The 14,597-nt window shown below is 42.9% G+C and overlaps 1 long non-coding RNA gene across 1 annotated transcript; it reads left to right on the top strand.

The window, feature by feature from the left end:
- The first annotated feature begins 10,017 nt into the window (after nucleotides 1-10,017).
- On the top strand, nucleotides 10,018-13,740 carry LOC138159707 (uncharacterized). The gene is made up of 2 exons (XR_011167953.1): nucleotides 10,018-10,182; nucleotides 13,429-13,740. It is a non-coding gene; the product is annotated as an uncharacterized lncRNA (long non-coding RNA).
- Nucleotides 13,741-14,597: the final 857 nt, after the last annotated feature.

The following is a 14,597-nucleotide window of genomic DNA, read 5'->3' as shown; positions in this document are numbered from 1 at the left end:
GATACAAGAACCATGAAAGGACCAGAAGCCATGCTATTCAGAAATCATATGAAAGAACTTGGGGGCATCCTGTTGGGAGAAGAGAAGGCTTAGCAGGGACAGGACAGCTGCCCCCGAGGAGTTATCACAGTGAAAGAGGTGTTGGCCTTGGTCTGGTTGGCCCCAGAGAAAAGAAGGAGGAGCAGTCATCAGGAGATGCAGAGAGGCCAGTGTCATCATAACACAAAGAAAAAGTCCAGAACTATCAGAATCACCCAGAAGTGGGATGGGCTTCCTCAAGAAGCAACACGTTTCTTTTGACTGGAGATCTTCAGTGGGAGATGTTGTTGAGGAGAAATTTCTTTGGGGACATTGATTGGATGAGATGGTCTCAGTTTCTTCTATGACCCTGTGCTCTCTGTCCTTTTCGACACTCAGAGTCCATGATTTCATAGCTCTAGGCCTGCATTTCTCCAGTGGGCATGGATCCCTGAGCAATTCCATCCGTTTGAAATCCAGCTAGCCCCACACCAGAGTAGCTGGGTGGTACAGTGGATAGAGCACCTGGTCTGGAGTCAGGAAGACTCATCTTCCCGAGTTCAAATCTGACCTCAGATACTTGCTAGCTGTGTGACCCTGGGCAAGTCATTTAACCCTGTTTGCCTCAGTTTCCTCATCTGTAAAATGGGCTGGAGAAGGAAATGGCAAACTACTCCAAGTGTCTTTGCCTAGAAAATCTCAAATGGGGTCACAAAGAGTCAGACATTACTGAAATGACTCAACTTCAACAATGTGATACTTATCCTGAACCCCTCATGCCCCTAATGCTAGGGGGTGAGGACCCTTGGGTGAAGGAATGTTCTTGATTCACCGGTGGCTTGTTCCTCAGAGCTTAACTGAGGCTTTATCAGCCAGTACCTTTTGCAATGAGCAAGATTTAATTTAGACTAGCAGTTCCCAATCCTGACTGTCACCCCTGGGGTATCAGCAGAGCAAAATATTGTTCTTTCGGTGGTAGATGACTCATCAGAGCTTTGAAACGTTTTTGAATTTAAACTTTTCAATGAACAAAAATCTATTTTCTTTCCCTCCCACCCCCTCCAAAGCTCCTCCATATATAGTGACGTTGAAAAGGAAAGAAAGGAAGAAAAACAAAACCCTCGTAATAAATGTGCCCAGTCAAGGAAAACATTCCTATTGGCCACATCCAGTGTGTGTGTGTGTGTGTGTGTGTGTGTGTGTGTGTATGTAGGTATGTATATGTATATGTATGCATATGTATATATGTACACATACGCATATATGCACGAGTGAGGGAAAGTGTTATATTTTCAAAAGATTCTCAACATGGAATTTTAATTCATTTTAGGTTTAAGGAATTTTTTTGCACTACACTTGTGATTTCATTAAGGAGATCTGGGAGAGAAAATTTACTCTAGCAATACAGGAAGGCATTTACTTTGTAACCTACAGTATTTCAGGAGTTCTCAACCTAGAGTCCCTGAACTTGTTTTTAAGAATATCTTGGGGGCAGTTAGGTGGCACGGTGAATAGAGCACCAGCCCTGTAGTCAGGAGGACCTGAATCCAAATCTGGCCTCAGACACTTAACACTTACTAGCTGTGTGATCTTGGGCAAGTCACTTAACCCCAATTGCCCTGCTTTCCCACTATTCTGAGGAGGGATGGCTTCACCAGACTCCTGAAAGTATCTATGATACCAAAAAGATTAAGAAACCTTGTCTTAGAGGTTTGCTGGAGGGAAGCCAGGGAAGGGGGCGGAGGGGGGATTTTGAGAGGTTTAATGACTTGCCTAAACTCAGACAGCAAGGTAGTACAGTAGATACAATACCCAGCCTGAAATCAAAAAGACTGATCTTTCTGAGTTCAAATCTGGCCTTAGACACTACTAGCTGTGTGACCCTAGGCAGATTATTTAACTCTATTCGCCTCACTTTCCTCATCTGTAAATTAAGCTGATGGCAAACCATTCCAGTATTCTTGCCAAGAAAATCCCAAATGGGGTCATGAAGAGTCAGTCACAACTTACAAAAACAAAAAGGGACAGCTAGTGATTGTGCTTTCAGAGCTGGACCTGGAATCCAGGCCTTCCTGACTCCAAAGCAGGATATTTACACCAGAGGTTCCCAACTTTTTTACTCCTCATACACCTTGGCTTTCGATAAAACTTCTTGTACTGCTATTCAAAATGAAAGAAAATAAATTCTTGAGTTTTGCCATGCATACACACATAAGAAATAAAATAGATTTGTTTTTCAGGAAGAAAACTTTATTCCATATGTAACAACATCTTAACATCTTTTAGTATCATAAACACTGCTAAATGTAAATCTGAACACAGTCGTATAAATTAGTGAGACCCCTGATCCTACTTCTTGTCAACCAACAGTTTTATTCTTGGCATTGCTTTTGAAAGAGATACCCCCATGTCATATGTAGCCTCCAGGTAATTTTCTTTGGATTTGACTGAGAACAGGACCAAGAATCCTGATTCATAGAGACAAGTTGTTATAAATAGGATTAAAGCCTTACGAACATGCTTAGTAAGAATGGACTAAGAATACACCAACTCTTTTATAACATCTTGGACTACAAATCAATTCCAATTGAAAACCAATTAGGTCATCTTTCAGCAGGTTGTTGCCATTGATTTTTTTTTCTAGATTAACATGAAAAGGGTTTTGTATCCAGATCTCATTTATTTAGTTTTTGTTAGTAGAAATTATCCCTTCAATTTTCTCGTTCTCCCACTTTCCTCACCTCTCCCTCACACATTCTCTCTCCAATCCACAATTTTTTTCACTGTTATTTTTGGAATATTTCAGTAGGATAAAGTGGTAACTTACTCAATATTCACCATGCCTCCTTTGCATGTCTCTTATACCCAGTGGGAATACATATGCCCAAGGTTGGGAACACCTACATTAGACTACATTGCCTCTCCACACTTGAGTTTTATATAGATACTACTTTTTGTTGTTGAGTTGTGTCTGACTCTTCATGACCCCATTTGGGGTTTTCTTGGCAAAGATACTAGAGTGGTTTGATATTTCCTTCTCCAGCTCATTTTACAGATGAGGAAACTAAGGCAAACTGGGGTAAGTGACTTACCTAGGGTCACACAGTTAGTAAGTCTCAGAGGCAGGATTTGAGCTTATGAAGATGTCTTCCTGATTCCAAGCCCAGTATGTGACCTAGATATTATTACTGCCATACATTTAAATCACACTTTATACTGCTCAAATTGCTTCCATATTTGTTTTCTATTTCTTTTTTTATTTTATTCTGAACTTAGCAAACACCACATAACATGAACATTTCCAAATATAAAATAAGACAGAAAAAAAGAGGATTGTCCATGAAACCATAAGTCTCTATTCCATAGTTTGCTTTTCCTTTGAAGTATATAATCAATTTAACATATAGTCACAAAGCTGTCCTACATCCCTTTGTTTCCTTTCGGCTTGCCCTATGTTCTTTTCTGTGCATTTAAAAAAATATTCCAATGATCTTCTTTGAATTTTATTCGATGACCCCATCTCTAGCTCCCCTTTTCTTCCTGACCCCACCCCATTTGAAAAACAAAAGCAAAATCCTTGTGACAAATACATGTAGTCAAGGAAAACAAATTTCCCCGTTGGCCATTTCAGATTCATTTTCATATCTGATTCTCAGAACTCTGTAAATGATTTTTACTTCTATTTTTTCTTAGAACCCAGGTCACGTGACTCTCAGTCTACAATTCTTCTCACTAGACTGCATTCCTTTCAGATAGGATCAAATGAAATGATATATTTAAAGCACTTTGTACACTTAAACATACAATATAAATATGTTATTTTATTATTATTGTTGCCTAAAATCAAGACCTGATGAGATGTTTTGGAAGAGGTTAGGCATCTGTGATCATCCATTCTACACCATTGGTTTTCCAGGTGGAGGTCCTTGCCTGACCCAAAGGGTGCATGATCCTCTGATTGGAGAGTGGGAAGATGGGTTGCATCCCAGGCTCCCCATAAGGCTTGTCTCCAACACGACCACTCCACCCCTTTCTACTCTGTAAAAACTCCCAACCTCTCCTTTTTTGCACCCATATGGGACCTTCAGGGTGATTATAAACTAAAATTGACTTGGGTTTCCAAAGCATAAGCAGTACAGGTGATGTTAGCAAAATCCACTCCCCTCCCTGGCAGGGGACCCACACCCTGTCCTCCAGATCATCTTGTGACTGTAGCAGGAACCCCTCAGCTGGCTCTGTGCCCCTTTGCTGACTCAGGGCTCTGGCAACGTCTGGTTCCCTCAAACCCATTTCCGTGTTTTGTGAGACGATAAAGACTGCATTGAAGATCTCATTACACCATCTTCCCCCTCCAAACCTATTTCTCTCCCAAACTTCTGTATCTCTGTCAAGGACGTGACCATCTGTCCATTCACCTCAGCTCCCGATTTCAGTCTCATCCTCACCCTTTGCTTTCATTCATCCAGCATATCTAACCATTTGACAAATCATGTCTTTTCTACCTCTACAATATTTCTCAAATCTGCCCTGTCTACTCACACAGTCACCATTCTTATTCAAGACCTCATCACCTCTCTCTGGTCTAAAAATAGCCTCCAAATCTCCCGGTCTGACTCAAATTTCTCTCCTCTCCTGTCTATCTTCCACAGTGCTATCCCAGGGATTTTCCTAAAGCATAGGTCTGACCATGTAACTATCTTACTCAATAAAGTCCACTGGCTCCCTATTGCTTCTGAGATCACGTGTTAACTCATCTTCATGTTATCCTTTTAAAAATTGACATTTTTGTGTAAGTTGTATAATGAATATAAGCATTAGCCCATTGGTATGTGTATGTAACTTCTAAGTAAGTAAATAGCATATTCATATTGGGGGTTATGCTCACAAATATTTTTACTAGTAGGAATGAGAAATTGAAAACATTTGGAGACCACTGATCTCGAGAATTCAGTTCCAACCAGCAACCCTGAGAACTTGCTATATTTAGAGCTCGTGCAGACAATGATGAAAGCCAAGCAACCCCCTGTGTAACCTTGTGACATATCACTTTACTGCTCCCCGCTTCAGTCTCCTCGTTTGTAAAATGATGGGGTTGGCCTAGACCAGCTCTAAAGCTCCTGTCACTTCTAAGAATGTGTGATTCTGCAGATGGAGAGTAACCAGAAAGACCCAAATAATGGTTCCCATTTCTGGAGAGTGATTTGGGGAGACAGAACAGAGCCTCATATGAAAGCAAGTGAAGAATAATTATGAAGGAGTGTGTAAATTAAAGGGCAGCTAGATAGTACAGTGGTTAGAGCCCCCAGCCTGGAAGACCTGAATTCAAATCCAACTTCAGACATTTACTAGCTGTGTGGCCCTGGGCAAGTCACTTAACCATGTTGGCCTCAGTTTCCTCATCTATAAAATGAGCTGGAGAAGGAAATGGTGAACCACTCCAGTGTCTGCCAAAAAAACCCACAATGAGGTCACAAAGAGTCAGACACAACTGAAATAATTCAACAACAAAGTATAAATTAACAAATGCATCTTGCTTAAAGAAAAATCTCACATTAAAAAAAAATCTTCAAATTTATATGATGTTTGCTTAAAGTGAGGCAGACTTGGAAATTTGTACTTGGAGAGTGAATCTGAGTTTGGAAGTAGGTGTTTCGAGGAAACAGTTCTTGTTCAAACAAAGGATGGGTCTAAGTCCTGTCTGGGGGATAGGATGCAGAAGGGTTAGTTAGCAGAAGCACATACACCCTTGTTCAGTGGAAGCGTGAGGCAGTTCTCCCTCAGGAATCAAGTTCTAAGGAAGGGAAGCCAGACCATCACTGTGGTATCCTCACAGAAATCTCAGCACCCTGGTCAGAGATGCAGCAAGATACAGCAGTTAGAGTGTTGGATTTGGAACCTAGAAGACCTTGGTTCAATTATTATCTTGGCCCCTTGCTGGCTGCATGACCCTGGGCAAGTCATTTAACCTTGATGAGCCTCAGTGTCTTCATCTGTAAAATGGGGGCAGGGAGAATAAAAGCACCTATCTCTGGGTGTTGCTCGGATGAGCCAATGTATGAATTAAAATCCTAGATAAATACCAGCTATGGCCCTGACTGCCCTAGGGCTAATTTGAAGGCAGGCTGATTAAGCAATTGAGAAGCCTGTGTGACTGTGTGTTGCAGTTCCATCCTAATTTGGAAAAATACCTGGGGTGGAGTAGAGAGTAGCCTGAAGAAAAAGCTGCTCCCAAATTTTCCTGCCCACAGGATTATTCAGACACTCCACCCTTTCCCTCCACCGTATTACTGTATAGTCAGGCATTTTAAAAATCCAGGGTTCTTGGAACCAGCAATGCAGATCCTGGGGACGGCAGCTTCCTTTTGATCTGGGACATGAATCATACGTGGTCCAAAGGTCCTTGGGATCTACGTGTTCTGTCTCATTTGGGTCTTCCATGCTTTTCTGCTGACCCATTCCCAAGTACTTCCCACACCACCAGCCTCTTGGGAGCCTCAGCTAAGGAATATTCTTGGTGTTCAAAAGAAAAGATATGATTTAATGGGTAGAGGAGAAGACTTAGAGTCAGGACGATTTGGGTTCAGGTCTTGCCTCTGACACTTATCCTATCTACGAATCTGGGTAGACCCACTTAACCTTTTCAGGAAGCTGCTAAGATTTATTTAAATGCTGAAATTGGAGTCCCAGGACCTGAGTTCAAATTCTGACACTGCTTCTTACTGCCTGTGTGACATTGGGTAAGTCACAACTTCTCTGGCCTTAAGATTTCTTCATCCGGAAAATGAGGCCATTGGTTTACTTCTGAAGGTCCTTCTAGCTTTTTGGCTATAGGGGTATAATCTGCATTGGTGGTAGGAATTCCCACACTGGGGATAATTCATGTTGATGAAATCCTAGATCCTTTCACTGTATAAAATAGGCAAATAGACCCAATTAGGCAAACCCAATCGCCTATTCCTCCTCTCCCTTTTCTTCATGTCATAGACAGAAATGAAGCTTGGAACTATTCATTTTGCATGTTGCTGTTGTTTCTAAGCCCACTTTCGGGATGTACTTTGCAACTATCGAATGCTAGTCTTCATCTCCCCCCGCCCACCTCCATCTTTTAGGATATTATAACCTCAAAAACAAAGTCTAAAGCAAAATTCACCAATAATCGGAGCTTCTGTAGCCATGAAATGGATTGCAATTTGCATCACTGAAGGGAATACCGGCGGTGATGAGATCACAGACTGACTAGAACTTTGAATGACTTGCACCCTCACAGTGAAGTGATAAACCATGCTCAAGCTAGCAAGCTCCCCAAATGTCTGCCTCCTGAATGGTGACAAGGGAAAGAGAAGCTATCTTCATTAGTTTTATGCTAAGTATAGCTTTTTCTAGGCTAGACCTGTGATTTTTAATTTCTTTCATACTCTAATTATCTGAAAATTGGCAATACATGCATAGTATTGTATAGGGGATTCTTAACTTTTTTTGGGTCATGGACTCCTTAGTCAGTGTGCCAAAGCCTAGGGATTCCTCCAAAAATGTTTTTAAGTGAGCAAAACAAAATTCACAAGATCATAAAAGAAACCAATTATATTAAAATATAGTTATCAAAATTTAAACACACACACACAAGTTCACAGACCCCAGATGGAGAGCTCTTGGCAAAGAAGACAATTATCAACTAGGGACAAGGTCAGTAATCTCCCTGAATCTCTATTTCCTAATCTACCAAATGGGAAATACCACAACCCACCCCATCTCATAGAATTATTGTAAAGATCAAAAGAGAATAGATGTGAAAGTATTTTGATAACCACTAAGTGCTATAAAATGCAAGTATCATAAATAATAATATTAGTAATCATCATCATGATCCTGGATTAGCCGGAGGAGCCACTATAGGGAGGAATGACATTGTATATTAGTAGCAAGAGAACTAGACTTGAAATAAAAAGACCCGAGTTCGAATCCCAGGTCTGACGTTTCTTAGCTGTGATTATGAGCAAGTCTTAACCTCTGTGAGCCTCAGCTTTCCCATTTGTGAAATGGAGATGATAATAAAGCTCTGCATAAGCTGGCCCCGTGCTACATTTCTGTTCTTCTTGCACTTTACTCCCCTTCATGTGCTAAAATTCCAGCAGTTTCTTCATCTATGGTCTCCTTGCTTTTGTATGCCCTGTCTTCCATGCCTGGAATGTTCTGCTTCCTGATGTCTGCCTCTGTTTCCCTGTCTTCCTTCCAGATTTAGCTTAAGTCAGACCTTCTTCAGGAGTAGAGACACAGTAGAGAGAGTGCTAGGCCTGGAGTCAGGAAAACATGAGTTCAAATGTAGCCTCAGACACTTACTGGCTGTATGACCCTGGGTAAGTCACTTAACCCTGTTTGCCTCAGTTTCCTCATCAGTTAAATGAGGTAGAGAAGGAAAGGGGAACCCATTCCAATATGTCTGCCAAGAAAACCCCAAATGGTGTCACATGACTGAAATGACTGAACCACCTTCTTCAGTAGACTGTCACTGTTTCCTCTGTCCCCTAGCTGCCAGTGCCTTCAAACTCTCAGATTACCTTCCCATGTATGTATGTCGTATCTACCTGTTTCCAAGCTGTCTCTGCCATTAGATTGGGAGCACCTTGAGGGCAAAGACTGGTGTTTACTATTCTTTCTAACAATGCACCACACAAAATACTTGTTAACTCTCTGCCTCATAGAAATATTATGATGGAATGTGCTTTGTAAACCTTAAAACATGATGGGGGTGGCAGGAGGGATGAGTGCACGTTGGGGGGGAGATGATGAAAGCTATTGTTACTTCCTTCTGCTGATAACCCTTCTCTGACGCCTGGTCTTGGTGCCTGGACAACTCTGGGCATTTAGGAGCTAGGCCAGAATGAACCCAATGAGGATAAATCCAGCTAAGAGCAGAGAGGCTTAGCACCAGAAGCTTGAGGACCAGGTGACAATCTTTTCGGCCATAGTCACTCATGACAGTCTGGAAAGGCCATGATCTGTGTCAATGGAGGGAGTTTCCGTTAATAAAAACAACTACGAATCTCTTGATATTATTATTTCCTCATCATACTAGTTAATATGATTTACTAAGGGCAGCTAGGTGCCATGGTGGACAGTGCACCAGACCTGCAGTCTAGAAGACCTGAGTTCAAATCTAGCCTCAGACACTTAGCTGGGTGAACCCAGGTAAGTCACGTAACCCTGTTTGCTTCAGTTTCCTCATCTGTAAAATGAGCTGGAGAAGGAAATGGCAAACCACTCCAGGATCTCTGCCAAGAAAAGCCCAAATGGGGTCACAAAAAGACAGATACACCTGAAACCACCAAACAACAACAACACGATTTACTGCCTTGCCCTGGCATGATCAATACATGCCAATGTAGACAGTATAATGTAATTGGAAGAGCCCAGAATTTGCAGCCAGAGTGCTTGTTTTGAATCCCAGTTTCCATCCTTATTTGTGTGTCTTTGGACTCGAGGTCAGCAAGACCCCAATTCAAATCCTTCTTCAGACACTTTCTAGCAGTATTACCCTGGGCTGGTCACTTACCCATCTGCCTTAGTTTTCTGAACTGTAAAATGGAGATAATAACACCTACCTACCAGACTATTGTGAGGTTCAAATAAGTTACTATTTGTAAAGCACTTAAATGTTAGGTCTGATGATGGTTGTTATTTGTCTCTCTGGGTCTCAGTTTCCCTAATTGTAAAATGAGGAGAGAGTTGGACTATATGGTACAATGCATGGTACAATGGAATAAGTAGCCCACTCTACCACTTGCTAGATGCATTACATTGGGCAAGTCATTTCCACCTTTCTGGCCCACAGGTTTCTCATCTGTAAAATGAGGGGATTGGACTAAACTCCTTTTCCATGCTCCAAATCTATGATCCTATGTTCCCTTCCAAGTCTAAAATCTTTGCCAGGTTTTCTGAGTAACAAAGCTCTCACAAACCCATTCCAGCTCTTGAATAATCCTGTTTCCTAAGATTCCTGCCCCCCAGCCATGCCATCCCAGCACATATGGCACATGCGGATGAGACAGGCAAGTGCAGGGAAGGAACACGTGGGTGCAGGCAAGGCCAGACTGAACATGTCAAGGGCTCAAACGTGGCATCTGGGGCTGAGTGAGGAAACGGAAGGGGGAAGGGCAGATGCAGGGGGTGAGTAGTTTTTTTTTTTCCAAGTCTGTTCTAGTAGCAAACAAAACTTGGCCCCTAAGTCTTTTAAGTATGCAGTCCTCCTTTTTTAAAGGCACGTCAGCATTTCCATCGAAAGTTCGTTGACTAGGGATGACTGCCTTTTTGAGGGCTTTTAAGCAGAGTTGTAAGTTCAAAGACTTTTTTAGAGGTCATTCTAGTAGAAACACCTCATTTACCGATGAGGAAACTGAAGCAATGAAGGATTAAGTGACTTGCCCAAACCCTCACGGGTCAGCAGAGCTGGAATTACCAAGTCTGGCCCTCTGATTGTAAATCAAGCTCTTTCCTTTGCAGCAGGATGGTTAAGGGGTCCAGGGCTCCTATCCAGCTAGAAGGCTGAGCTGGCTCACTCCCCATGGCCAGAGAATTCCTGGGGGCGCAGGGGTGCGATGGAAGAGGTTAAGATACCTTGGTGGGTGGGAGATTTCCTAATGTTAAAGCCAGTGTGGGAGGGAGCCCCAGGCCACTATACTGTTCCCAGGGGTAGGTCATTGGAGCAGTGGTAATTGCCCACACACTTTCCCCTACCCCACCTCCTTTATTCTTTAAAAAATGGAGCCAGTTATCCTAGCCAAAGGGAACAATCTGGTTCCCGTCCCCTCCCCCTTTCTCTTCCCCCAAGCAGGATTTGCAAACCCTTGATTGCTCCTAGGTACTCTAACCCAGATCCAAGTCTGTTTGCTAATTGTCTCTTTGCCTTTGAGGTCTGATTATTTCTCCTCTGATCAAACAGTTCCTCCTCGCTCAGAGACAGCTTAGGGGAGAAGTTTGTCTAGACCATGGTCTCCAAAGTTGGGGCTCGAAGCCTGACCCCCTTGAATCACAGATCTGACCCTGTGGTTCCCCTGCTCTAGGATAAAACCTAGACTCTTTGATTTAGCTTTTAACCCTACAAACCCCACCCCCAGTCTTAGCTTTCCAGACTCCTCTGGAAATCCCTCTCCCTCCCACCTCTTCCATGCTGCCCAAGTGACCTCTTATTTTCCTCACATACTGCGGTCCATCTCTGGCTGCACTAGCTTTTCACCATGACTTACAGATTAAGTCTCTTCCTAAGACATACATAGCTCAAGTACTGTCTTCTATGCAAAGTCCCTCTTGGCCACTTTCCAATCGCCCTCCTTTCCAAACAATGTTGTATTTAACTCTGCTGTATATATTTGCATTCATTTATTTTACTCTCTATATGCATGACGCACACATACGTATACACATCTGTGTACACTCATAGATACACTGTGCATTTGTGCATGCAGGCATATACACATAGACACATGCATGCATGCATAGTCTCTCTCCTAGGATGCAATCTCCTTGCAAGTCTGCATGCTTTTATCCTTTATAGCATATCCCCAGTCTTAGTACAGTGCCTAGCACATAATGGGGTCTAAATAAATACTTGCTAATTGACTGTATGTGCGATGAAGCTCTCAGAGGATAGGAAGATGGCTTGTTTCCCACCTTCCCCATAAAAGCCAATATTGGGTCTTGTCTGCTATATTCAACTATTCCTATCCTTATCTGCCAACACTCTTCCAGTCCCTCTCCTCAAAGCTCCCAATGCCCCACTTTGGAGCCTATGGGCCGGTCCCTTGGGGGAATCATAACATGACTGTTTCAGGGATCCCCGAAGCTGCAGATAATGGGTGCCCTAGAGAATTCCTCCCCACCCCCAGCACGCCCACGTCCTGCCCCTCAGATCCCCTCAAGGCCTTTCCCGAAAGCCCTCAGAGGCACAAGTCTGCTGTTTGGGGCAGTGACCTATGTGTGAGTGAGAACTCTGCCTTCCCTTCCTCCCTTTTGGGTGGGGCCGTGAGTCACACCCTGGGTTGTTCTTTACCCTAAAGCTCATTATATTTTCTTTCCTTCCAAATCCTCTTCCTGACTCCCCTATCTTTGCTGAGGGTACCACGATTTGTTCAGTCACCCAGCCTCACTGACTTCAATGTTAACTTCACTCTCATTCCACATACAGGGTGTCCCAAAAGTCTAGGCGTGGTTTTAACCTTTAAAGAGTTTTGGGAAGCTCTGCATTGAGTGGGTCCTCTCTCTACTTCCACAATATCTCCAGAATTTGTGCCCTTCGCACAGCCCTTAGCACCTCTCACTTGGACTATTGCAATAGCTTTTTAAATTATCTCTTTCCTCCTTCAAGTCCCTTCTTTTTTCCTAAGCACCCTCCACACATCTGCCAATTCTTTTTTATAGTGTTGCTCTGACCATGTTACCCACCCCAACTCAATGAACTCCAGTGGCTCCATATTGACTCTAGGATTAAATGCCCAACTTTACCTCAACAATTCTTAATTTCCACTTTTGCAAAAATTTCATACTGAACATAATCATTAATACAGTAGTATACATACTTTTTTTTGCGCTTCTTTTGGGGAGGGGGGAAGGCAGGACAATTGGGGTTAAGTGACTTGCCCAAGGTCACATGGCTAGTAAGTGTTAAGTGTCTGAGGCTGGATTTGAACTCAGATCCTCCTGACTCCAGGGTCGGTGCTCTATTCAATGCACCACCTAGCCGCCCCTACATAATTTATTAATAAGTACATGTACACACGGGGTAGCTAGACAGCAGAGTGGATAGAGTGCCAGAACTGGAAGCAGGAAGACTTATCTTCCTGAGTTAAAATCTGACCTCAGACACTTACTAGCTGTGTGACCCTGGGCAAGTCACTTGTTTGCCTCAGTTTCCTCATCTGTAAAATGAGTTGGAGGAGGAAATGCAAACTATTCCAGTCTCTTTAGCAAGAAAGCCCTAAATCGGGTCACAAAGAGTCAGACACGATTAAAATGACTGTGCAACAAAAAATAGACACATAGTGGAGGTGAGCACTCAGATTTTTTTCTTTTTTTACTGACAGGTGTTGAGAATTACAAAAATTTTGAGAAGCTCTTATTGTCTAACTCCAGGTCCAGGAGTTCCAAGTTCTGGTTGCGCATCTCCCTAATCACAGAATGATCATCTAGTGGTCTAGTCCCTTCATTTTACAAATGAGAAAATCAAGGCCCGGAAAAATAAAGTGAGCTGGATAAAATGCAGATGCCTCTGTTTGATAATGAGTGCCCTTTACCATTGGGTTCCAAACCTACCTTTCTAGGCTTTTTACAAATTTCTCAGGTTATGCGCTCTGCCTTCCAACCTAATTGGCCTCTCTACTGCTTTTCATGAATGGTTTCCCCATCTCCTTGTCTTTACAGGCTATTGCCCCCTGCCAGGAATGCCATCATTCTTCACTGCTGCAGTACCTCGTGGAGTCCCTAACTTCCAAGCTCAGCTCAAGCATTATCTCAGACAGATGGTCTTTCTGGAGCCTCCATTCCCCCAAATTACCTTATATTATATATTTTTATATTTTATATGCATATATACACACACATATTTTTATTTATTTTTGTACATATTGTTTTCCCCACAATATAAGTTCTTTAAGAAAAAAAGACTTTTTTTAATATTTGCATTCTAAATTCCTAGCACAGAATTGATGCTTAATAAATGCTTGTTAAATGAAATAGTGAATGACTTGAATTTGTACAGGAGCCCAGACATCAGGTCTTCTGTATCCATTGATTCCAAGTCCAGTACTCATAGGGACTTGGGGAAGGAGAATGGAAAGAGAATGAGCATTTATTTGGCACCTACTATGTGCCAGGCCCTGTGCTAAGTACTTTTTGGTCCTCACAAGAACCCTGGGAGGTAGGTCTTATTATTATCCCCATTTCACAGAGGAGAAAACTGAGGCAGACAGAGGTTAAGAGACTTTCTAGACTCAAATAGCTAATAAGTATCTGAGATCACATTTGAACTCAGGTCTTCCTGACTCCATGCCCAGGACACTATCTGCTGTGCCAACTAGCTGCCCTTTGCTCAGTTTCCTTATTTTTTTGGTGGGGGGAAGTAAAAAATAAACACTGAAAACAGTAATACCAGCTATGTACTTCACTCCCTGCTGATGAAGCCCTCCCCCCCCCCCACACACACACACTTTTCCCTCCTCTTAATGATGCTGGCATTTAGGTGAGAGTTCTTCTGGTTTGACACTATTCCTCTCCAGGACCCCATCCGTATTCTAAGAAGAGTCAGACCTGCAGGGAAGGAGTTTCTGCTTCTGTGGGGCACTTCTCAGCTCCGTCAACCTTCTCTTCCCAGCCCTCACAGCCCTCCACAGCTCCTCACTCTGTGGCTGCCTCTGGTGGAGCCCAGAGCAGAGAACCTGGAATCTGGCCTGAGCTGTCAAGGAAGTGGTTGAGAAAGTCACAGTGAGGTGTAAGGCCCTCTTCTGGCCACAGGGCAGGAGATTCAGTCTCCATGTCTTTTTCCAAGAAGTGACAGCCAAGGAAAAATTTCCCTCTCCTAGGCCTACTGTGGT

The sequence above is a fragment of the Petaurus breviceps genome, unplaced genomic scaffold, assembly GCF_028583685.1.
Source record: "Petaurus breviceps papuanus isolate PSGF00001 unplaced genomic scaffold, PetGlider_PUasm1.0 118, whole genome shotgun sequence".
Classification (NCBI taxonomy): domain Eukaryota; kingdom Metazoa; phylum Chordata; class Mammalia; order Diprotodontia; family Petauridae; genus Petaurus; species Petaurus breviceps.
The sequence above is the reverse complement of the archived record's forward strand: the minus strand, read 5'-3'. Positions and strand labels throughout refer to the sequence as shown.